Source organism: Cucumis sativus, chromosome 6 (genome assembly GCF_000004075.3).
Source record: "Cucumis sativus cultivar 9930 chromosome 6, Cucumber_9930_V3, whole genome shotgun sequence".
Lineage (NCBI taxonomy): Eukaryota > Viridiplantae > Streptophyta > Magnoliopsida > Cucurbitales > Cucurbitaceae > Cucumis > Cucumis sativus.
In genome coordinates, this window is record NC_026660.2 from 7,734,060 (window position 1) to 7,759,884 (window position 25,825).

Consider the following 25,825-nt stretch of genomic DNA (forward strand, 5'->3'; position numbering starts at 1 on the left):
AGGAGCTCTATTATCATAAATTTTTTTCTACTTTTGCAAGCGCCCCTAAATTTTTAACAAAAAGCAAAAAGCAAAAAGCAGACAAGCTGACCCTTAATCTTTAACCTTTAAACAATAAACAAATGGAAGCTAAAACACATAAATTTTAAACACAACTGGGTAAAATCTTTTCATTTAACAAACTTTATATAAGTTTTACATAGACATAACTTGACATTATTTAAATAAATACATAACCCAATTCCAACCCTCATAAACCTAAGTTAGATACCATAAAAGATTGACTAAACATAGGTTCAAAACAACAAGACACGTACAACATTAAAACAAAATCTTTCAGCAAACAGATACCAGTAATTTAGGCTTCGAGGACACGTCTCTACCTTGAAAGTGAAAAACATTTGAAGAGTGAGCTAAACGAGGCAAGTGAGTGATAGATTTTCTAACCATCTTTTTATGAACCTTTCAGAAACAATAAACGATGAACAATAATGTGAATGCTCAAACTTTATAAGAATTTAGGAAATAGTAACATAAATCCTTGTTTTTTTTTTTTATTCGAATCTCAAGTATCTACCTCATGTGAGGTGATAGAGTAATCTCAATACCAACTCCAAATCGTAGAGATGGGCATCCCCAATCACTCTTCTTGGAAGATAGATGTCCCTAGCTCCAATCTTGGAGATAAGTGTCCTTACCTCAATTCCTTGGCGCCTCTTATCCTACCCCGTTAAGGGTTGTTTTAGACATTTTGCATCTAAGAAAAAAGTTTATAAAATCATAAGCTTTAAACCCTTTAAGAACTCTTTTGGATAAAGCAATCTCTTAAACATGGTTATGCATTGACAAACTCCTTTTCTCTTTAGCTTTAAATATTTAACATTAAATATACTTGAATAAATGTTTTGATAGAAATTATGCTTTAGAAATCATTCATAAATTAGCTAACTCAACATTGAGTTCAAACATTACTTTAAACGTTAAGATCATGCTTTGAAATAATTTAATAAATTCATCTTTCACTCACAAATACAAGCTTAGGTCCCTAGCCTATAGATTTGCCCGATCTCTTCTTGATCTGAAATAATTGTAGAATAATTCATTTAATTTCCCTAATTAAGAAAATACCAAAAATTTACTAAAAACTTCCAAAAATAACCAAAATGGCCCGAAAATGCATCTTAACATAGGCTGGCACACAAGGCTTCCGCAGTTTGGTGCGTGCTAACCCCACGCATAGGCACGTCGCACGTCTGGCATCTCATGTGGTCCTCCTTGCGTGCATGACTTTTCGTGCACCTCCTTAGTTGAACGCATCTTGCGTGTTGCTTGCCCTGCATGCAGGCTGTGTGTCTAACACTAGCCTAACTTCAACACGCATGTCCATCTCGCCTTGTAAACCTTATCACTTGGCCAGCCTCCAACTTCCTAGAAACTAATTTTTAGCACAAAAACTTATCTTTACTTTGAAAAGTTATAACTAAACATCAATAACTATTTTGAAGAAACTTTCTTCTATAAAGTTTTCTATAAAAGTCTTAACTTTCTTTCCTTAAAGTTTTATCTCTAAAATGTAAGAGATTTGCTTTGTAGCCTTCTGTAAGTGCACCTTGTTTAGATTGCTATAAAATCTGACAATTTTCTCTTTCTTCAACTCAAACTCAATATTTCTTTCTTTAAATATGTCAAGTAGAACTAGTCTAGAAACTAGACTCAATTTGTGAACTTTTAAGAGTAATTGCAGCCAAAATGCACGAGTAGAATGCAAGAAATGTCCTTTTCGAAGTTACCTATTTATAATGAACCTTGTATGGACCTTTATTGACACCACCTACTTGTCGACTGTTAACTTAAGCATGCAGAGACACCTATAAAGCACTCACCAAATACACCTCTTCAGCATCTTGCTCAACCAAAACACCTAAGTGTCCAACATCAAGCCAAACTACCTGGTGTAAAACACCTAACTAACCTCCAAACATAGTCGCAAGCAATCTTCATCCTCGCATATAAGGCTCATCACCCAACACCATCTTTCCTAGCCATCTCACCTAAGCCTTTTAATGCCTAATAACCTTTGGATGACAAGGTGTCCTTGCCTAGGTGAACATTGGCCCCCCATGACACTTCTCTGAAGGTTCTTCTCGCCTAGTATCCTTCCAACAAGTTTTGGCAGCCTAGTCAAACCCAAATGCCTAAGAGGTTATTCCTTTCTTTTGGCCACCTACACACCATCCTATAACCTCTAAACGACATGTCCTTAAACATTTGACAATTAGTCAAAATTTTCTTTTTTTCCCACAACCATGACTACATTTAATGACACTTTTTAGTCCTTTTTTAACCTTAACCCATTCAACATTTATCCTTCCAACATCTTTAAAAGATATAAGTTTTCCTAAGATTCGAGGTTAACACCTAAGGTAAGGGTTCTACTACTGGAATGCCAATTAAGGATTAGATTACTGTGTGAAATGGTGATACAACTGTATGCATAGACTGTGATATGTTTGTGATGTTGAATTGCTTATATAGCCTAAAATTACTGTTAAATTGTGAAGGGTGGCCATTGGATTAGGCTAAGGTGTAAAGGATAATTATTTGCATATGTTTATTATGGGAGTTGCATATGCTTTCTGTAAAGTATGATGATTGCTTACATTCTTATTATGGAATACTTATATGGTATGTTGTGAATTATATTATGATGATTTATTACGAGTTCATTATTGATGAATTATTTGCTTAGCTTATAGGTTACTGTGATTACTATTATGGGAAGTTTTTTCCATACCATATGGGTTACTGTAATAATTATGATGGATAACTATTGGCTTAGTTTTGAGTTACCGATAATTTATTTGGCCTAAGGCTACTAGGGAATGTGTAAAGAGCAATGATTTGCCTAACATGTGGTTACTTGGGAATGCTTACTATGAAAAGTATGATCATTGTTTGTGTGTCTAGCATGGATTACTGTTCGAACATAATTGATAATTTTATTAATTAAAATTATTAACTATTTTCGTTATGTATAGGTTAGTTGGTGGTAATTTTCATAAATAAATTTTGTAAAAGAGTTCAATTCTTTTGAGGTAAGGGGATTCTACTATCGGACCTTCGATTTAAGATTAAAGTTGTACTATATGGATGAAATGGTTAACATCCTGTGCAACATGCTTTTACAGGCTAAGCATACTTTTTCCAAAAAAACAAAAAATACCAGTAAATTGGGAACTTAAAAACAAATACAAAGATTAATAGAAACCTAAATTCAAGTTTAATTGGGAACTTAAAAATACCAGTAAATTGGAAAAAGAGTATAGAAACTAATTTACTACAATCTAAAGGCTAAAAATGCTTTTACAAAAAAAAAAAAAAAAAACAAATAGAAATCAAGTAGAAAAGGAACACTTGCGTACATTGATGTCTCTAGCTATATTTGTTAAACGTCAATTTTGGGGTACCACCACTTGGAAACCTCTCTAATCTCTAAGATTGAGATTTTGGTTTGTGGAAACCAAAATTTAAATGAGAATTCTGTACAGAGAATTATCTTTTTTCTTTGAGAATATACACAAAGTATACCTAGAGCATATGTTTTCTTTTTAGAAGGACCTCTTCTTATCTTTCGTACTCTTACCTCCCACTTCTTCATTATGAAGAAGAGGGTGTTAGAAAGATTTTTGGGTTACATGGAAGAGCCACCCACGTTCCTTATTAATGCAATGTAGTAGTTTATGCTTTATGCTATGTTATTGGTAGTTTATTTCTTAAGTTTATGTTGTGAAGTTCTGGCTTCTTTGGTGTTTTCTTAGTTATGTTTAGTGAGATTTACAACTGTGAGTGTTCAAAGATTGAGACTATGATGTGGATCTACACTGTGAATCTATGTAGCTTATGGAAGTGTTTTTACTTTGGAATTTGGATGTTAATGAGAATAATCTTATCTATTTTTAAAAAATCAATATTAAGACAAAAGCTGAAAAATTTAAGGCAGACAAATCAATCTTTTTCCATTAGAAATTTGTTGAATTTTTGTCTATATATGGATGAAATTCCCGAATAGAAAGTATATCTCTTAGTTTGATGGATAAATAATCATACTAACATAAGTTCTAATGGAGAGATATTCACAGTTAATGTTAGGAGAAGTAATATTTCAACAATTGTTGAAAATTTGGATAAAGTTTACAATCTGGACTAATTTTTGTAAGTTTTGAATAGTTAAAGTTAAAGTGGTACATAAGAACTTTTTGGTTCTTTTGGGAGTTAAGTGTCAGATACACGTTTTATGAACTTTTTGGTTGCATCTTACATTTGAGATTCAATACTTCACTTAAAAGATTTAGGTTGTTTTGAGATGCAAAGTGCTACTTACATACTTTTAATAATTTTTATCTTTATTTTGAGAATGAAAGTGACACTTACACACTTTTAATTCGTTTCAGGGATTAAAGTGTTGCTTTCAAACGTAAGCATTTTTTAGAAACTTTTTATCAGAGTTGAAGAGACATTTAAGCATTTTTTTGTTATTTAAGTTTTAAAGCATCATTTTTTGTTGTTTAAGTTTTAAAGCATTTTCCATCTAATTATTTAGCATTGAGAAGGAAAAGAAAGATCTCATTTTGAGATTAATATTGGATGGTGTGGAAAATATATATAAATAGCCCTTTCAAGGGTGATCTTCTCTCTTTTTCCATACACGAGTAAAATCTACAGGATGAATATCACTATGATGTTCTCTCTTTTGCTCTTAGATATTTTGTGAAGAACTTGATGAAGGAGAATAACATAAATTGAAAAATAAGAGTATAACAAAAGGGATTAAAGGGAGATAAAGAATATAGATATTTAAGCGGTATGACCAAAATGTCTACATCTACTGGACAAGGGGACTTTCTTTTTCTTTATTGTTTTCATTCTTGTAGAGAATTTAGGCAAACAAAAAAACTCAAACTCTCTTTTAATTTCTTTTATAGGTAGAAAGATAAAAAGAATTGAAAACAACTGTGAGCTGTTGGTTTCAACTGAAATAGGTTTGTTTGTTTGTGTTTTTTTTTCATAGCAAACCTTTTGTTCAATCTCCACAAACCTTTTGTTCAATCTCCACCTTTGTAAGCAACAAGTGAACCCCCAATATGATTTCTTCTTTTACCCATTTTTAGTTAACTGAAAGACAATTACAACAAGGCAACAAACTAACTTTTTGTTGTGTAATGAGTTAGTCAACATATCAGAGATATTATCTAAGGTATGTATCTTCAAAACTTTGATTTCTCCTTTCTCTATTTCTTCTTTTATGGAATGATATGTAACGACTATGTGCTTGGTTTTGTTATGAAACTGATGACTTTTAGATAGGAAATTATGTTATGATTATAACAATATATTCTTATTTTTGTCTGTTTAATCCCAAAATCATTTAGTAAACCCTTTAGCCATAGGCCTTCTTTCACTACCCGCCTCTGCTAAAGCAATGAACTCAACTTCAGTTTTGATAATGCTACAACTGGCTGAAGAGTTGTTTTCCAACTAAATAGATTATTATCCAATAGAAACACATAGTTTGATAGAGACCTCCTTTTATCTGTCCCCTGCAAAATTTGCATCTAGAAAACTACAAAGCTCTTCATTAGAAGGATCATTCCTCTTGTAAACTAGTCTTGAACTCTTAGAATATTGTAGAGGTTGATTTTTGTTGTCATATGGTGTACTCTCGTTCCTCTATCTTTTGCATTTTTTTTTTTTTGTGCACAAGTGATTGTTATAATCTTTTGTTAGATTTATTTTGGTGAGAACAACTCAACTAAGAATGATTGGTACTTTGTTTCTACACCCCCTCCCTCTTTTTCCTTGAACTATTTCATTGCTTATGTTTTCTGTTTGAACATTTTATGCATGGTATTGAGTCATTAAAAACTATGTTTGAGTGGTTTCTAATTTTCTTTATAAACCTTATTATAAGGAGCATTAATGGTACCCTTGTATCATTTGAAAATTTATAATCAATCAGAATTTTGAATTATTTAGTAGGAAAAAATAGATAAAAGAAGAGAAAGGAAAGGGGAAAAAAGGCAGCATAGAATTTTAGTTAGGTTTAGTTGAAGTAGTTTTTAAATGTTGTGACTTTCTCTGATGCCTTCTTCCCCCAGCCCCAATGATCGTTTTTATGCTCCATGTTTTGTTTACTAAGTATTGGTTATTCATCACTTGACAAGTGCCAATCGCCAGCTACCTGAGAGGGCAAGTAGCAAGGATAAGGCTAATGCGCATAAGGAGAGTTTGGTAACAAACTCACCCTTAGCAAGATAACTTCTAACATTTGTATCCCGAAAGATGAACAAGTGTGGTCATAAGGCGTCGAGAGGTTGTTGTCCTTAAACAAGAAGTTCTATAAGTATGATAAATCAAGTCTTCTAGATATAGCGTGCCTAATCAAGCATAGTCATTGGCATCCCAATGGTGAGCAACTGTGGTGTTCAAACACTTCGAGAGAAGTTCATCTTAATTATGGGTTGATTATGTAGTTATCTCGCATCAAAGGTTTCACATTACTTAACTATTTAATAATGCATAGACCTTTCTTCACTTTTTTCTCACATACAAGTTAGTTCCTTCAATCTTCTAGCTTGCCATAATTTATTCTCTATGCATGAGTCTCTAGCTGTAAGAAATCAGTTTAAATTTCTTTATATTCTTTCTACTTGATCATCATAATGCCTAAACAATGAGAAGACCCTAGAACTAATGTCTATAAACAATTTCCTATGTTCGACCCTGGATCATCTAGGTAAATTTTCTGTTTCGCTTGGACATGGACAAGCATTAGGAAAACTTGTACTCAACGAGGACTTATGTATCACTCGATGAAGAGGTACATAGTGAGCACCTTACATGCTATGGTCATGATCCATGACTCATCGTCTGGAGTTAAAGCATGCTATACAAAGAGTTACAGTGAGCATATCACGCACAATGACCTGATTTAGTGCGTATTACAATTTCTCTATACACACATCACATTATTAAGTCCAATCACAACAAGCAAGTTTTTGGCGTCGGTACTGGGAAATTGCTTTATAGATGTTAGAGTAGAGTCTTACTTTGAATTTGGGCCAAGCATTTGATTTTGATGCATCATGCGATTAGCTGAAAATCACGAGAAGAGGTTCAAGGTATTAGAGTAATATGTGATTGCTTGAACCAACCCTAAGATCAATGTATCTTTTGGATGATGACCTAGATAAATCTCAATGGATACAATTGGTCGCAAATGAAAATGAGAATTTCTATAAAGTCGTCAAGAAAATTGTCCCCTCATTAAAGTAATGAACCTCATATTTCATTTAAATACACGAGTAAGACCAATAATGATCGAACATTGCGTTGAATGATTGAGAGCATAACTTATTATGATGAGCAATCATGATGCAGAGAGTTATAATGATCTAAGAATTTCAGGTTCGATGAGGTTGGGAAGACTATGTAGAGTAGAAGCAATGATACCACAGTTCCTCGCTGCCAAGGAATCTAAGTGCATGGGTGTACCTGTAGTGTATAATTCTTCCAATTTCTTATTGAAATTGTGTGCTTGTGTATATAGTTGTCTATATTTGTTATACTTATGTAAATACCCTTATACGTGTAGATCAATTTTGTATTAGAGTTCTCTATATCCTTTAATCTCACCCACAAGCGAAGACACCTACTTCCGCCCACTTTAAAATTCTAATTATATCTTATGTTATTTTCATGTCTTTATATTTATGTTCTTTACAATATGAGTCACAACTTAGGATATATTTTTATGCGTTTAATCTTTCTTGTTGCAAGTCTGACTCTCCGCTTTGTAAACCTCTAATTTTTCCTTGTGCTTCAATGACACTTCAATAAAATAAAGTAAGCAAAATAAAGTTTCATTTGTTATTTAAGTGTTTAACTTGTTTAGGAACCTTAATTAGAAAATATTTCTCGAGTTTACTACGCGAGCAAACTTTACCTCAAACCACTTTTGTAAAACTTTTATGAGAAAAATCTTATCATTCACCTTTAGTAATGAGGACTTTGCTAACCTTTGGGGGTGTGCGAGATTCGCGCTAAAATTGTGTGATCATTTTAAAAACCTATTAAGGCATGCAAAAATGTGGCATTTTAACCAAAGTTAAAACTTAGCCAAAGTGATTTTTTTTTTTCAAAAAGTTGGCATTCTTTAATTGAATTAAAATAATAGTTCCTATGTTGCTCCTCTCGCAAAAATAAAGAAGCAAATCTTTAAAAGTAAAAATTCAAAGAGTTGAGTAATAAGAGGCGATAAGAATTATAGTTGAGGAGAGAAACAAACTCATAAAGTACCTATGATTTTTCACTCAACGCCAAATCCAATGAAAATTTAATAAAAAGCACTCTTTTGCCAAATAAAATGGATTTCGAAAATTTTACCAAATTTTAGCCATTTCCGAAGTTGAAAATAAGATTTAATGTAGGGCAAACAAGGGTATTTTGGGTGTTAAGCTTTCCACATTCAGAACTTGGAAATACCTTCACAGCAAGGAGGAATGGTGCTTAAAGACGAGCATAATACATAGCGATGCTTGAGGACAAGCATTACTCTAAATTTGGAGTGTGATAACGTGCAAAAAGGCTCGTTATTATAACCCTTTTATTAGTATAATGAGGGCAAAATGCATAAGAAGATGGTCAGAACACATGACTCATATTGTAAATTCATAAATATTTAGACATATAACTTACATAAGTGTCATACCTATCTTATGTGATTACCATGTCTAAACATACGATAAGTGGAAAAAGAAGAAAGGAGCGAATAAAAGAGAACATCCCACATAGAGGCTACGCGATGGAAACTCGCTTGGCGATTAATAACCCAAGCGAGGAAATAGGTCATCAGTCGAGGAAAGCTCATTAGAATACAAGAATGGTAGTTGGAATGATGTGATTTCACAGTGCCAGAGTCAGTGCTAACACGCTTAGAGGAATAAAAGTTTTCTACTGAAAAGTATCTTATAAAAGCACTTCATCTTCATCAAGGCAAAGGTTGGCCTGAATAGGTCGAGGAAGCCTAAATAGGCTAATTGAGAGCAGATAGTTCAAGCCAGAGACGAGTCATTCTCCCGTTTTTCCCCTAAATTGTAATATATTTCCTTTCTTCTTTCTCTCCCTTCTTGCACTTCACTGTAATATATGTTGTCCATATTGTACAATGGCCAAAGGTCTATATTCTTTATGCATCTATTACATTTTTCAACCTTTTCAATCCATCATTCTTGAATTTTCATCTCTCAATTTGTTATTAGTGTTTACAATTAATTACGATAGATCTTTGATAATGAGTCTAGCTTATAAGCCATATCGCATTAGTGAAGCTATATTCATCACTTGGCCAGTGTCAATCAAGCACAGTCATTTGCATCCCAAAAGGTGAGCAATTGTGGTGACCAAACACTTCAAGAGAATGTCACCATAATCACAAACTAATTATGTAGCTATCTCGCATCAAGGGATTCACATTACTTAATAACTTAATAATGCATAGATTCATTCACCTTTTTATAGAATACAAGTTAGTTTGTTCAATCTTCCACTTGCCATAATTTATTCTCTGTGCATGACATACAAGAAATATCAGTTACGATAGCATAAAACTAAAGCTATTGTTGATTTTTTATTGCATTTTCAAAATGCTGTCGTAGCCAATGTTATTGACAGTCCATGACTTTCCATAGCGTTTTTACAACGTTGTGCAAAATGCTATAATATGTCTCTATTGATATCACATACATGATGGTATAAATGCTTTTTATAACGAGCAAAAACGTTATTGAAAATTGGATAACGTTTTTTATTGCGTTGAAAAAATAGTTATCAAAATGTTTGAGTAGCGTTTTCAATAACATTGAAAAAGTGCTATAAGAGATATTTTATAGCGTTTTTTATTGCGTTCGAAAAAGCGTTATCAAAATCATTCAATAACTATTTTAATAACATTGAAAAAATGCTACAAACCATTTTTTTAGCGTTTTATGAATGCTGTTGTAGCAAAAAGTTATTGACTTTTAATAACAGTTTTTGTAGAGCTATTAATAACAATATAAAAGTGATATATTATAGATTTAATTCACTGTTATAGAAACGTTTCATGATATTGAAAAAGTATCACAAAAGAATGTTATAACAATAAAAAGATGTTATAAAAGACTAGATATGTTATTGAAGGTCTCTTATTTTTTTAGCATAATTCATTGTAATGGAAAAAAGTTATAAATACCTCATTTTTACACACAAACTTTATTGTTGATTAACCATCTATAGCATTTTTTGTTATAATACAAGCATAACTATAATTGGTCTAATAGCACCTATCCAATATTATTATTGTAAAATGAAATTATAATCATGTAGATATTTACAGATCAAGTCATGATTTTCCATACTAAGAAGGTACAATTCACATTCATCCAAATCTACTATCATAATTACAACCAAAACATTCAAATTTATAACATATAAAAAAAAAGAAAAAAAAGAAAAGAAAGCATTATATACATTCAAATATTTGAAATAATCATCAACACTAGGTTCTAACAAAGTCCTTAACTACTAGAACAAGTAAATTCTTAATTCAATTAAAACTACTAGAACATTATAATATAAAGTTTTCACGAGAGAAGTTAGTATTTGAATATGGTTCAATAATAATAATATGAATAAGATTCATAAATAAACTACTGGTTAAAATTAATATGGACTCGATTCATATTAGAACTATAGATCATATGAAAATATCTAAACCATTGGTTATATTATATATGATATAATATAAAGTTAATATTATATACGATATAATACAGTTTAAATTATTTATATTAATATAATTTTAAATAATAGAATAACTCCCACGCGATGGAGAGGGATAAAGTTATTTTGATAACTTCCCCTCAATCTCTCTTCATATTTTTTGGTTAAGATACAGAGGAGAGTAAACAATCTCTTCTTAGTATATTTTTCTACGATCTATTGGTTACAAATAGAAAACTCTTTAAAAAGTTTTCCTTTTAACAAAAAAAAAAAAAAAAAATCACAGAAGCCCCACGAACTCTCTGTGTTTTTTTGTTATCTTGAGGATAACAAGGAAGACTTTGAGGTGTTCTTTAGGAGGTTCAAGAAATCTTGGGAGCTTCTACAAATGTTAGTTTTCTTTTTATTCTTTTCTTCCATAGAAGCAGGTTTAGGTGTGTTTTGTATGTGGTTCAAGTTGAATTTCTTGCACAAAGTAGTCGACACAAAGTTTCTTTTGGAGCCAAATGCATAGATATGTAAGAACAAATTGGGGAGGATAGAAGGCTAAGAAGGAACAATCATAGGCATAACTTGGGGACCTAGAGTGATAGATGGAGCTTGGCGACTTGAAATGATAAACGAGAAGACAAATGAAGGGAACGAAGGTGATGGTTGAAAAGAACAGAGAAGATGCGGTTAGAGATTTGAGTTGTGGAAGAGAGCTAATGGAGAGAGAATGTGAAGTACCCCAAATGAGAAGACAAACCAGAAGATTGGAAGAAGCGTAATGTGATATTCTCAAATGAAACTCATTTTGGAGCACCAATTTTAGGTTCCAACCTTTCTTTTCTTATTTTAATAACATTTTATAATAGATGTTATAAAAAAAAATGTTATTGAAAGGCTGATTTGTTGTAGTGGGAAATGCAAACCATAATCTTTATCTTCAAAAAGATGAGCATTCCCTTTTATATATAGGTTCCAAGGCTTCTATGCACGCCACTACATTTTAAGCATATAAACACACCAATATTCACAGAGTTGCATAGGTAGTGAATCATACATCATATTTTTTTTAGATCTTCATATAAATAGAAAATAAACACGCAAAGTAAAATTGATCAATGAAAGGCATTATATGTTGTTCTAAGAAAAATAATAGTAAATAGTAATTCTAAAAACTATTTTATTTCTTATAAATATTCAGACCTCAAAAAATAATTCTAAATTCAAACACAACAAGCAAAAGGGGAAGATGAGTCTTTAAAGAGGAATGATGCTTGAAGACTAGCAGAATATGGAGTGATACTTGAGGACAAGCATTATTCTAAATTTGGGAGTTTAATAATGTGTATATAGATATCCATTCTTAGAACCTCTTTTATTAGAATAATGAGGCAAAACACATGAGAGAAGAGGATCAAAACGCGTTACTTATATTGTAAATTCATAAATATTTAGAAATACATCTTACATCAGTATCATGTCTGTTTTATGCGATTTCCATGTTTAAATGCAGAATAAGTTGACAGAAAGAAATGAGTAAATTACAGAGGACATCTCATGCAAAGGCCACATGATGGGAACATCACATGAGAAAGGCTCACTATAAAACAAGAATGATAGTGTTGGATTTATATGACTTCCTAGGACGAAAGTCGGTGCTGACAATCTTAAAAGAACAAAAGTTTCTTTCCAAAAGCTGCCTATAAAAAGACCTCATCCCCACCAAGAGAGGAAGGCCTATATAGGCCAGCTGGACGTTGTATGGACCAAAGGCTTGAATATGTCAATCCCTAGAGAGTGTAAAAAAGGAATAGCCTTTCCGCCATTTGTAAACGTTTTCTTCTTCTTCTTCTTCAATCAATTGTAAGACGAAGAGCTTGACTCTTGAGTAGGGAAGAATCCATACTCCCGTTGTGCCCTAACTTGTAATATTTTTCATTCTATTTTCTCTCCATTTTTATACTTCTTTGTAATATATGTTGTTCATATTGTACAATACCTAAGGCCTACATTCTTTATATATATTACATGTTTATACCTTTTCAAACCATCATTTCTTGACTTTCCACTTGCCAATGTTTTATTAGTAGTTAGGTTTGTGATAAAGATTTTTTATAAGAAGTTTAACTTAAAATTCTTGTGGTGTTAGTTGAGCTATGTTCATCGGTTGATTAGCGTATATTGCCAACTATACAAGAGGACAAGTAGCAAGGATAAGGCTAACATGCAGAAAGAGGAGTACTTTGGAAATAATCTCCACTTTGCGAGATAACTTCCATCATTTGTATCCCGAAAGGTGAAAAAGTGTAAACATTAGGGACTGAGAAGTTACTGTTCTTAATCCGAAGTTCTATAAGTATTATAACTGAATTCTTCTAGATATACCTTGCCTAATCAAGCGTAGTCATTAACATCTCGAAAGGTGAGAAAATGTGGCATCTAAATACTTCGAAAGAAGCTCGCCTTGATAATGAGCTGGTTACACAAGTTATATCGTATCGAACTTTTCGAATTGCTTAATCGCCTAATAATGCATAAACCTTCCTTCACCTTTTTTTCGCATTCAAGTTAGTCTGCAATTTCATCTCCCATCCATTTATTTCCCTTTACAGATTATGTAGGCGTACATAAGTAGTTTTCATCTTGATTTTGATTCTTTTATACTTTATTTAACTATTCTTATATACTGCCTAGATGATAAGTAATTCTTATAACTAATGTCTTGAATCAATTTCTCGTGTTCAATCTTGGATCATCCAGGTAAACCTACTGTTTCACTTGCACTTGGACAAGCAGTTGGAAAATTTGTATTTAACGAGGACTTAGCTATTATGCGATAAAGAGGTACATACTGAACATCTTGCATGTGTTGATCATGACCCATAACTTACCGCATAAAATTAATCATGCAATACAAAAAGATATAGTAAGCATCTTACATGCGATGAACATGCTTCGTGACGTATTGCGTAAATTAGAATTGCATCATATGAATGTGAAATTACTAAGTCCAAATGAAAAGTCACAACCAGCGCGCGACCAACCCCATTAACCATGTTAGTGTGTACCGAAAGGCTATTTTTGAGTTGTTTTGGGCTTTCTTGATATTTGGAGAATCTTCAGAAAAGTTTTGGATAGTTTCATGAACAAGGGACTAATTAAGAAATAAATATGAATTTTTCAGAATGGGAACGCTTCAAAGGAATTTCAAGACTAAGTACTAGTTGAAGTATTGTGAGTACACATTGATTTCTATTGCAATTAGTTAGTAAACATGGTTTCAAGCTACATAAGCAATAACTTGTGAAATAATTGCTAAATATGAATGTCAAGTTATTGTTTAAAGGTATAGTGTATGATAAATGTTTATTGAACTAATGTTTCAAGCTATGCAATGATATGAATGATTTACTGATTAATGCAAAGGAAATGTTTCAATGTTTTTAAATGTTTTCTCTTAGCCCGAATATTCCATGAGACCTATTGTATACATGTGGTTAACTCCATACAGATGGTAGGATTGACGAGCCAATAGTTTACAGGCCATCAGAAATGATATATATTTTATACCTTAAAGGAGGAGGATTACAATGAAAATTGTTTACTACCGACTGTTCCGTTTTCGGACGAAGAGGTTTAATATTGTCAGTGGCTATAGAACACTATTTTGCAAAAGCTATGCAAATGTTTCAAGTATCATTGTATGAAATGACTGTTTATTGATAAATGTATTTAAGCTTTAGTTTTATATTAAATTATTTTATGAAAACTTGTTTTATAAAACCGTTGCTCACTAAGTCTTTCGACTTATTATTTTAAAATGTTTTCTCTCTATCCAGGTACAGACTGTGACTTTCCACGTGCTGAACTTATTGCTGCTAGACCAATCTAACTTTCAATCATGAAAGATATAGAATTGTTAAAAAGTATTATTGTGTTTTATTAAAAGTTTATATTTTTATGTTTGGTACATTTTACTTGGTAATTATTGATAACGTGTATAAATATTCGTTATTATAGCTCCTTTTATTAGAACAATGAGGTTAAAACACACAAGAAGATAATCAAAATGCGCAACTTGTGTTGTAAATGCATAAGTACTTAGAAATATACTTTACATAAATGTTATGCCTATTTCACGCGATTTTAATTTCTAAACGCAGGATGATGAACAAAAAAAAAAACTAGTGAACTGCATGAAACATTTCAAGCAAGGACTACAACCAAGAACTCATCAAGTGATTAACGTCTTCACGCGAGAAACAAAGTTTTCACGCAAAGAGAGATCACTAGAAGAGAATAGTGGTAGTTGGAGGTGATGTGACGTGCGACAAACACTTTTCGACGGATGTCGCTGACAAAATCAGAAGATAGAAGTTCCCTCCCAAATGCTACCTATATAAAGCCATTTGTGTCAACCTATAAAGAAGATGCCTGAATGGGTGCAAGAGGTTCAAATAGGCTAAAAGTCCTAAAGAGTGGTAGAAAAGAATAACCTTTTTGCCATCTGTAAATATTTTTTTCTTCTTCTTTGATCAGTTGTAAAAGTGAAAGCTTGGCTCCTGAGAAGAGAAGAATCCATACTTTCGTTGTCCACTAACTTGTAATATTTTTCACTCACTTTCTTCCCATTTTTGCACTTCTTTGTAATATATGTTGTTCATATTGTACAATGGCCTAAGACCTACATTATTTACATATATTGTACAATTATTACTTTTCAGTCCATCACTTCTTGACTGTTCATTTGTCAAAGTGTTATTAGTAGTTTAAGTTAGTGATAGTCTTTGATAAGAAGTCTAGGTTGTAATTCATATTACATTAGTTGGGCTATATTCATTGTTTGACCAGTGTCAATCACCAACTACTCGAGAGGGCAAGTAAAAAAGAATAAGGCTAATGTGTGCAAGGAGGAATTTGGCAACAAGCTCTACCTTAGCGATATAACTTCCAACATTTGTATCCTGAAAGGCGAACAAGTGTGGACATTAGGCGCCGAGAGGTTGCTATCCTTAAATGCGAAGTTCTATAAGTTTTATAAGTGAATACTCGTAGATATATCTCGCCTAAACAGACTTAGTCATGTGGATCCCGAAAGGAGACTATGTATGGTGTTTAATACTCTAAAAGGAGTACACCTTAATTATAAGCTGGTTGAGCAAGTTAAATTGCATTAAAGCTCTTGCATTGCTTAATCGCCTAATGGTGCGAGACCTTCCTTCACTCTTTCTCGCCTACAAGTTAGTTCACATACAATTCCATTGTGCATCCATTTACTCCACTTTACAGATTCTTTAGGTGTACATGAGTAGTTTTAGTCCTAGTTCTGATTGTTTTATACATTATTAGTTAATTCTTATACCACCCAACTAATGAGTGATTTGCTAGAGCTAATGTCTATCAACAATTTCCAGTGCTCGACCTTGGATCATCCAGATAAACTTATTGTTTCACTTGTACTTGGGCAAACAGTAAGAAAACTTGTACTCAACAAGGATTTAAGTATTTTGCGATGAAGAGGGATAACACAAGCAGCGTACATGACTCATGACTCATCACTTAGAATTAAAGCATGTGATATTGAGAGCTACGATGAACACATTACGCGTGATGACCTGACTTAGTGACGTATCACATTTTCATTACACACACATGAATTTCGTAAGTCAAAATAAAGAACCAATTATAAAAGGCAGTACAAATGGGTTACACTGCGGTTTTAAAGTGTTTCAAATTTAAAGACTTTTTGCTGGCAAATGTTTCATGTTTTCATGTCAAGGGTTAGTTGAAGTTGTTCCAAAGGTGAATGGGTTCAACTTACATCACGCCACATCTCGGGCCAAGCAAGGAGGTGCTCAAGGTGAGTTGTGACAACTTGTGTAACTTTTGTTTCTAATAAGCCTTTAAGACAAGTAGGGATGACATTGTTAGGTTTGGGTTCAGCTAAACTACAACCGTTTCTTTAGACTCAACCTCCACTAGGTTGAACCCCAATAGGATGAAGCAGGTCGAGCCATTCTACTCTCGATTACTTTATCCATAAATTCCTATTTTGACCATCCATCCAAATCATCCCCTAACAAATAAAAAAATATTAGATATACCTTTATATAATTACATCATTATAACTTTTTAACCATTTCCCAGAATTAACCGTATAAATAATTAAATGAAAGAAGTTTAATGTGGAAAAAGAATAAAAATGAATCTGATGGCAAATGGGGGGAAATGATTTAGGGAAGTTGTTTATATAATTGCGACAATTGAAGGTTAGGTTGGTGGGTAGGGAAACATTAATGTAAATGGTCTGTACTGTCACACTTTATTATTTTATTTTATAAAAAGGTGTAGATATACATTTTTAATTTATTAATTTAATCTATGCCCTTTGTGTTTGGCATCTACCTAATTTCCTAATTAACATGATTAAATTAGGGACACTTGGGGTTTGTCATTTGTTTCAATTTTTAAAACACATTATATGTATAGGAGTTCGTATCTAATTAAAACCAAATTATATAATAAAGGAAAACATATTTATTTAATTTAGTTTTTTTTTTTTTTAACTTATTGCATGCCAACTATTTTTAATGAATCCAAGAAACCGAAATTAAATAAAAACATTTGACATTGTCCTTGACGTTGATGTAATAATACTTTACTACACTTTATAGAATCTATAGTTCTTTTTTATTTTTGTTCATTTCCAAAACTTATTTCCTTTAAAGAAGAGAGATTGACGTACAAAGAACACCAAACTAATTGCAATTGCTTAGCTCGCCCTAAATTGTTTTCACTTTTGGTATTTCTTTCTTAAAATATATGTTTTCTTTTATTTTAATCAATAATTTATTTGCTTTCAAATATACATATTAAAGAAAAGAACTCCCACAACTATTTTCTCTCTCTCCAAATATTAGTTGATAAATTTGAAATATAAAATTTTCAAGTTTAATTATAAAAGGTTGGATACATTAACGTAGGGTCCGTAGTTTATATGATCTCCCGATACTCCATTTTTCAACGTCAGGAAGGCCTCTTCTTATGCATTTTGTCCGACCATGATCCTGACGAAAAATTATGTGTTGGAAGATATTTTTAAGATGTTTTTTCGTATATCTCTCAATGATTTTGTGCGTTGTTTCTTATAATGATTCTTGAATACATATAAAGTTGAAAATATATAATGTTATTTCTGAAACAAAGAAATAATAAAGGTTCAACTATAGCAAAATGATCCAAGAAATTTGCAAATATAACTCGAAATTTTGTAAATATTTTAATTCGATCAATTTTGTTATTTACGGTAATTATTAGTCGGAGATTAGGAACAGTGGTTATGCAAAATATATATATATATATATACAAAAAACTAATCTAGGGAACATGGAAGTTATATGTGAGGATTCTTTTAGGGTTAAATTATAGGAAATACTTGTAACATATGTTAAAACATACCCAGGAACAACTTTCAAATATTTAAAAAATATTTTTAAACTTTTTGTATAATTAATTTTAAATGAAAATAATTACTCTCGATCATAAAAATATTCAAATGCATTTTTGAATTAAAAAAATTAAACACCCCTGCCGATAATGAGAATATGAAAATTCTATGTTTTATTTAAGATATCAAAAACTCTCCAGATGTCTTTTACAATAGTATCCTACGATATCAAAAAGATTCAAAACTATTTTAGCGTGATAATTAAATATCCACGGCATGAGAACCTATGAAAGATATCCTATAAAACAAACAAACTTTTAGATTATATGGAAAATTTTGGGCGATAAATGGGATGAAGGAAAGAAAAAAGAAAATTAAACTAAGTGGGCATCTGATTTTGTTCTAGTGGGAGAATAATTTATCTAGTAGCTTTGAGCTTTGACATAGGTTTCAGGTAAAGATACGACCACCCAATGATCGATCTTAGGATTGCATTTTATTTTTCTCTAGGTTTATCGCTCCATCTGAGGTCAAAACTAGTAATCATTATAGTTTTTAGCTAAGAAATAGGTATATTATATAGAAGAGATTCCAATGATAAAGTTAATGCCTTTGATATGTTAAATCAGTTGTACTGCTAAACATTTTAAGATCAAGTATGTTGTTGATTCTGAGGGGTAACAAATTGTAAACCTGCTAGAATTCAGAGGGGGCTATTGTAGAGTCTGATCATTTTTGTGTCATATTGATATATACACTACCATTCTTCTTACTTCTTTTATTCTTCCTAATATTCGATAATGCTATTGGCCATTTTGGAGCAAAGGGCCTCATATTCCAAAATTTAAGTTAATTTCTAATTTAACTATCTTGTTTTATTTGAGGTTGAATTATTGGGTGTTAGTTTGTGTAATTAAATATATGTATACATGTATTAATGTTTAATTAAAGAAATTTGGAGTTTGGTGGAAAATATTATTAGTTATATGTATTTGTAGATATAATTCATATGAAAAAAGTATATTAATGAAAGAGAGAGGATAGTTTATGTTGATTAGATGGGGAAGAAATGGAGTTAATATGAAAAAAGTATATTAATGAAGAGAGGGAGAGGGTAGAATATGTTTATTCCCTAGGGTAAATTTTGTAGGGATATGATTAGAGTAATGATTTTTGGGTTTTAGACATATACTTTCTTAGTATTGGGTATGGGAGTTGAATGTTCATATGGTAAATTTTGGAAATTTGCTATTTGGATTAGACATATATTGTTGTTATAGGATATCGATTTTGTTATATATATAACACAACTATATATTCAAAATATTGCACTTTGTTACCTTATGTGTTCGAGAAAAGTTTGGATAGATTGAAGAAGCTCAAATAATTCAATATATATGTTGTTTGTTAGGTAGGTTGATGGGGAAGCTTAATTGTTACCTATTTGTTGTGTGAGTTGATACCATTGTTGAACTTAAAGTAGGTGCAATTTTATATATATAGGTGTTTCTAATTGTACATTTGTTTAGAAAAGGAAAAAAAGGTTTAACGCACCAATTTATGAAGTATTAATTAAGTTGTTAGTTTTTAGTATCAGGAAGAAATTATATTTGATAGGTAAAATCTGTCATGTTTTAAATAACCTTGTCAAATAATAAATGTCGAGAATCTATATACTTGACACTTAAAACAAGTCAAATAATCTTATATATTTGATGTCTATAACATATCAAGTAAATTACAGTTTGATGCTTCTAGCTAGTTAAAATTATTTCTCTTGACACATGTTTAGTTGACATTTTTAGAAACGTTAAGTACACATATACTTGACTGTAAAAAAATGTTAAGCAATATAGTTTTTGTAATAGAGTTAAGTGAAACCCATGGAATTGTTTGGTATCCATTCGATTAGAAATGTTTATTTAACTTATTTAAATAGCATACCGTTTGGCCGCTTGTGAGGCATTACCTACTTGTCATTCATTTGGGCTTCATCTTTGGAACTCATGGTTGATTGATATGGTTTAGGATGCATTACATTGTGTATATGTGTTGATTGATTAGGTGCGTTGCATTACATTGTGCATATGTGTTGATTGATTAGGTGTGTTGGATTTTCATTTATCATTACTAAATGTGCTAGGCTAAGCATCGACAATAATACCAATATATTTGTCTGTGTTTGATGATCAAGCAAGCAATTAGGGATACTTTTAAAACTTATGATAAGCCGATTTTACTTCATTGCATTTTACAATCCGCATTTTATTTTTACATAGCTTACTTCTCAAACCACACTAACCTCCCTCTTCCTACTACCACTTTAACTAAAGATTTGGCTATGTAAAACTAATGTTTGTACTTGCTTATGGATGAGCCTACGTTGTTTTTGATAGTACGTCTGAAATACACTATTTTATTTCATGATTTTCTGATCTTATTTGATTATGTTATAGGTTCTTAGCAATTCGCGAGGAAAGGATTGGGTGTTGATACATGTAGTTATTCCTACATTGTTTTGTTGTTTGCAATGAGCTGTCATTGATTAATTATCTTTGGAAACATTATGAGATTAGTTGCTGATCTTGTTTCTTTCTTGTGAACCATTTGATCTTTTATGGTAAAAGCAAAGTGATTTATTTGTTTGGGTTTTGTTTGAGTATCTTTTTAGTTTTTGAAATTTTGTTTTAATTATTTCATCTTTACTTTGTATGCTAATCCAAATCCCTTTTTCCCCAGTTCAAATTCGGGTGTCGGAATTCAGCCTATCCTGATAAAGACTATTCATAAGACTGGAGGGGTCCGGAGGACTATTCAAACTCAAAGAGCAAAATCTCAAATTTGCAAGTCAAATTTGATACTTTATGTTTTAATTATTTCATTTTCCAAATTAGAATTAATATTGTTCATAGTTTTCTTGTATGGCTGCCAGTTGAACAAATAAGACAGTAGACCATGTTGCTTTCTAAGGTATGGGTTACCAATTTTTCTCTCCCATCTTTGTCTCATTTGGCTACCAATTAACCCTCCAATTTTCCCCTTGTATTAAGTATGATTCGAATATGATAGTACCTTCACTCTACACACATCAATGTATTCTTTCAAGAATAATTGCATCTTTTGGCTACTTTATGTATAATTACACACCCAATAATGATTTTATATAAATATTGGAATTTGTGCATGTACGGATCTTCTTGCTTAGTTATCAATAAACATAAAGAATATATCAGCTTCTGATGATATTTAATTTTCATCACATTTTCTTTCCTTTTTTTTTATCTTACTAGTTGGTCATTGTTTAAAAATAGTGAAAGTGATTGAAAGTATCCTTTTCCTAATATCTTTTTTTTTCTATAAGCTTCTTGAATAGGACTATCATTTGATTTTTCATGATGATGATATTTCTTTCTGCATTGCTTTATGATAAATCAAGGTGTCATTCCTTATAGTTGTAGCAAGTTTTGGTAATTTATTTTGGCAATGCTAAAGTAGGCTTTCTATTTTTCCAGTGTTCTTGTTTCCCTAAATGTTTGGGATAAGAAAATTTATTATTTTCCTGACATTCTTAGTATCTTTCGAATTTCAGTCTAAGCTACTTGTAATTTAATTCTTTTCTCTATGAAGGGTTTGTGTAGAATTGGATAATTCTAAAACAATATTCTAACCTATTCAATGTTTAATCAAAATTAGTTTTTTGCACCGCATGAACCGCTATGGAGAATTATTTGTCCTTTCTCACAAGCATGTATGCAAAGACTGTTCTATTTGCTTCTATAGTTTAAACGTATGTAAGAAGTTTTCATGGTTTGTTTTGATTATGATTTGCAATGGATTCTCTCATACTTATGACTATTTTCTAGCATTGGAAAATCATTTATATTTTCCTCATAACAAATTTTCAATGTATTTTGTATGAGTGAGGATGGAGAGGCAGCCTCCAGAGGAGGAGGTGAAATATATATAAATCGTCAAAGAAAGATCACGAGGCAGACCAAACAATATTAAACAGGGTATTTGTTCTCTTCTACTTTGAATTAATGAAAATTATTGATAAAATATTTGATTTCTATCAATGTTTACAATAAGCATCTTGCTAATTATTTTTCTTTTTTTTTTGTTTTCTTATACTATTTTGGGTTACCCTCAGTGTTTTGGAATAATGAAAAATGATTTCAAGGATTGTTCTATTGAAGGTTTGAGTTGCAAGCCTCTATTTAAATATATAAACATAAACACATTGTCATACTCACAAAGACAACTAAATGTTGTATAGTTAATGTATATCACTAACCGAAATGATTGTATAACTGTTATAGAAAAAAAAAACACCTCAACCACGATCACCTTCATAAGTAAAGACTTACATTTAGAACATTACTATTTTAACACAAATTACATTATTTTCTTTATTTTATATTGCCAATATTATTTTAAAGCTTTGGTGATTTTAGTAATGAATTAGCTAGACAATCCTATTTGTTGGCATATCGCATTACATCAAGAGCTTTTATGACTTTGGAAGATGGATAGGAAACTAATTTTAGGGTTATAAAACCCGATGGATGTTACACTTCAAATTGAAAGTGTCGAGCAAGAAAAGGAAACTAATTCTTGCCCTACATTCTTTGTCTCTCATTGTTGTTCACTATGTTTGGTCCATGTGTTGTAGAATACATTGCTCCTATAATATAGAAGAGTTCATGTACGTTATCAATTGATTTCGAACACCCAATAGAAAGAAACGTCTCTCTATAAATATTATTAGTATGTCTTTAAAATAATCTTATGATTAAGACAATGAATGATATCATTACAACCATGTACATAGAGAATCCAAATGTTTTTTTTTTCTTTAAAAAATCCATTAACTATATACAAGAAAGAACTAGTTTTATTTACTTTTCAAACTTTAACGACAAATTGTTGATGTTGCAGTTTCAAATCATCCATATTTCCATTTGTTTGAAATTATTGTTTGCATTTCCTTTGCCAAAGAAGAATATTTGATTAGTAACTATGTTTCAAAATTTCAGATGAAAATGGAGAGAATAAAGTTGGGGCCATTCGATAAGGAAGCCTACACCCAGTCGTTACATTCCAACAAATCATCACCAAAGAAACTTTATATGAGATGTCAAATTGTATTTTTGGTGGCCTACTTCTCACCTAAAATAAAATTTTGGGATTGATTTTCTCATAATAAAGTTAGCTTACTTTATGTGTAACTTAGTTTCTGGTCAGATTTTGTTTTCTGCCTCATTTTGTTTTCTCATAAGAAGCAAACATCTTGCTTTTTTTTTTTTTTTTTTTTTCTTTGGCTGATCAAATATGTTGCAACTTTATATGAGATGTCAAATAGTAGAAGCAACTTCAACTCACAAGTGACAACATCTTATCTTAATTTGATTAACCATTTGATTTGATCATTGTGATAATAATGTAGGAGGAGTAGTGGTTTATGTTTGGGATTTGAAATGAATTGTAGACAGGGGTAGTTGTAGTAATTATGGAGTGGAGATGGTTTAGTTGGGGAAATTGAAAGATTGTTGTTTAAGGTTTTCATTATAATTTTAATAATAATAATAATAATAATAATAATAATAGCAAGGTGATTAAGATTTAGGTTATGGATGTAGTTAATTAGTTATCAAATTTGGTATTGAGAGATTGATTTGGTTGTATTAATTTTTATAGCTCCATATAGATACGATTGTGTGTTGGGTTGATTTGGTTAGAAATCCTACGTTTTGTCTCTATTTCATGAACATAATTTTATTACCAAAGTTCTTAGAATTAGAAGTTAAACTTCTTAGTTTTAATGCTCTTCTTATTTTGTTTGTAGATTTCAAGGAGTTGAGGATAACAATCGGTGAGACTTTGATCAGTTTGGAGTTATCTACGAGTGTTGTGGTACTTGGATGAGGGTGATATCTCTGTTTCTTGTTATTACATATGCTTAAATTTGTGTTTTTTGATTAAGAACAATGTTCATAACTCGTTTTGTAATATGAATAAGAACCATATATTTCTATGTTGTAAGTACGTAATGACCAACTATATGTATATGTTCAATGGTATTTTAGCACATTTGTATGTGTACTCTCTTGCTTTACTTATATACTTTCGGCACTGTTGAACTTCAAAGTAGATGTAAGATAAATTATGAGGATATTTTAAAATATATAATTTTTATTTTTAAAAAAAAAGTTGACATGCAAAACGTGTCAAGAGTAAGCAAATTCTTGACTGGTAGAAAATGTCAACAAATCTTATATACTTGACGTTTATAAATTGTCAAGTATAATGTTACTTGACGCGTAAAAACTGTCAAACGAAAACCCTGTTATTCTTGACACTAGATTACTTGATGTGTAAAAATTGTCAAGTAATCTCATATACTTGACGTTTTTTACCTGTCAAGTAAACTGGCTTTACTTGACACTTAAAAACTGTTAAGTAAACCTTTCTTATTTTTGACATTGGATTACTTGACACATTGAAAAACGTAAAGTAAGCAGATACTTGACAGTTTTTAAGCGTCAAGTAACACTAGTTTTGTAATAGTGATTTTTTTTGGAACTGAAAACAATCTCAAACTCCTCCTTCGGGTACCTCAGTTGGAAACCACTTTGTTTGAGAAATTAACATGTTCCATGCGTTCTACTAGAACTTTCTGGTTGTTAAAAAATTTGACAAGGCCAAAAACTTGCTTGGGTAGATTTGATTCGAACTTAGGAAATAGTGTTGTTTCGTATGTTGATGTCTAATTTTACATGGTGAGTCATCAATCATGGTCACTGCATACTACATGCTCACTATGTATCTCCTCATCATATGATTACTAAGTCCTCGTTAATTACAAGTTTTCCTATTGCTTGTCCAAGTGTAAGCAAAAAACAATAGATTTTCTGGGTAATTCAGAGTCGAACACAGAGATATTATATCAAAGTCTTAGTTCTAGAGTTAACTCTTCATTCGAACGGTATAAAAAAATTATCTATACATTATAATGAAGTGTAAGTTTATATTATACCTACATATCTTCACTAGAGAATTTTTAAAGAGAAATTAGAATGAAGGTGATATGGAGATGCGAACTAACTTGTATGTAAGAAAGAGTGAAGAAAAGTCTATGTGCTGCTAGGCGATTAAGAAATATGAAAGTCTTGATACGACATAACTTAGTTAACTAGCTTATGATTAAAATGAGCACCTCTCGGTGTCTTTAAACACTACACTTGCTTGCCTCTCGGGATGCAAATGATTAATACAAAAATAGCATAAAAAACAAAATTCAACATTTTTCTGATTTATGACACTTTTTTCAACCTCCAACCACAATTTTTTTTTATTCCAAGCCAAGGGTCATTCAAACCCATTTTTCTATCAGTAGTTTGACACCAAAAGAAATATAACTAAAATTATCATTATTAAATTTCCCCATCCATTTTGAAATTTAATATCATTATAAGTTGATTCATTTTTTTAAAACCCTAACACCAACTTTTATAATTAAAAATAAAAATAAACAAATTGATGGATTGTAGGCTAGTTGAAAAGTCCAAACCC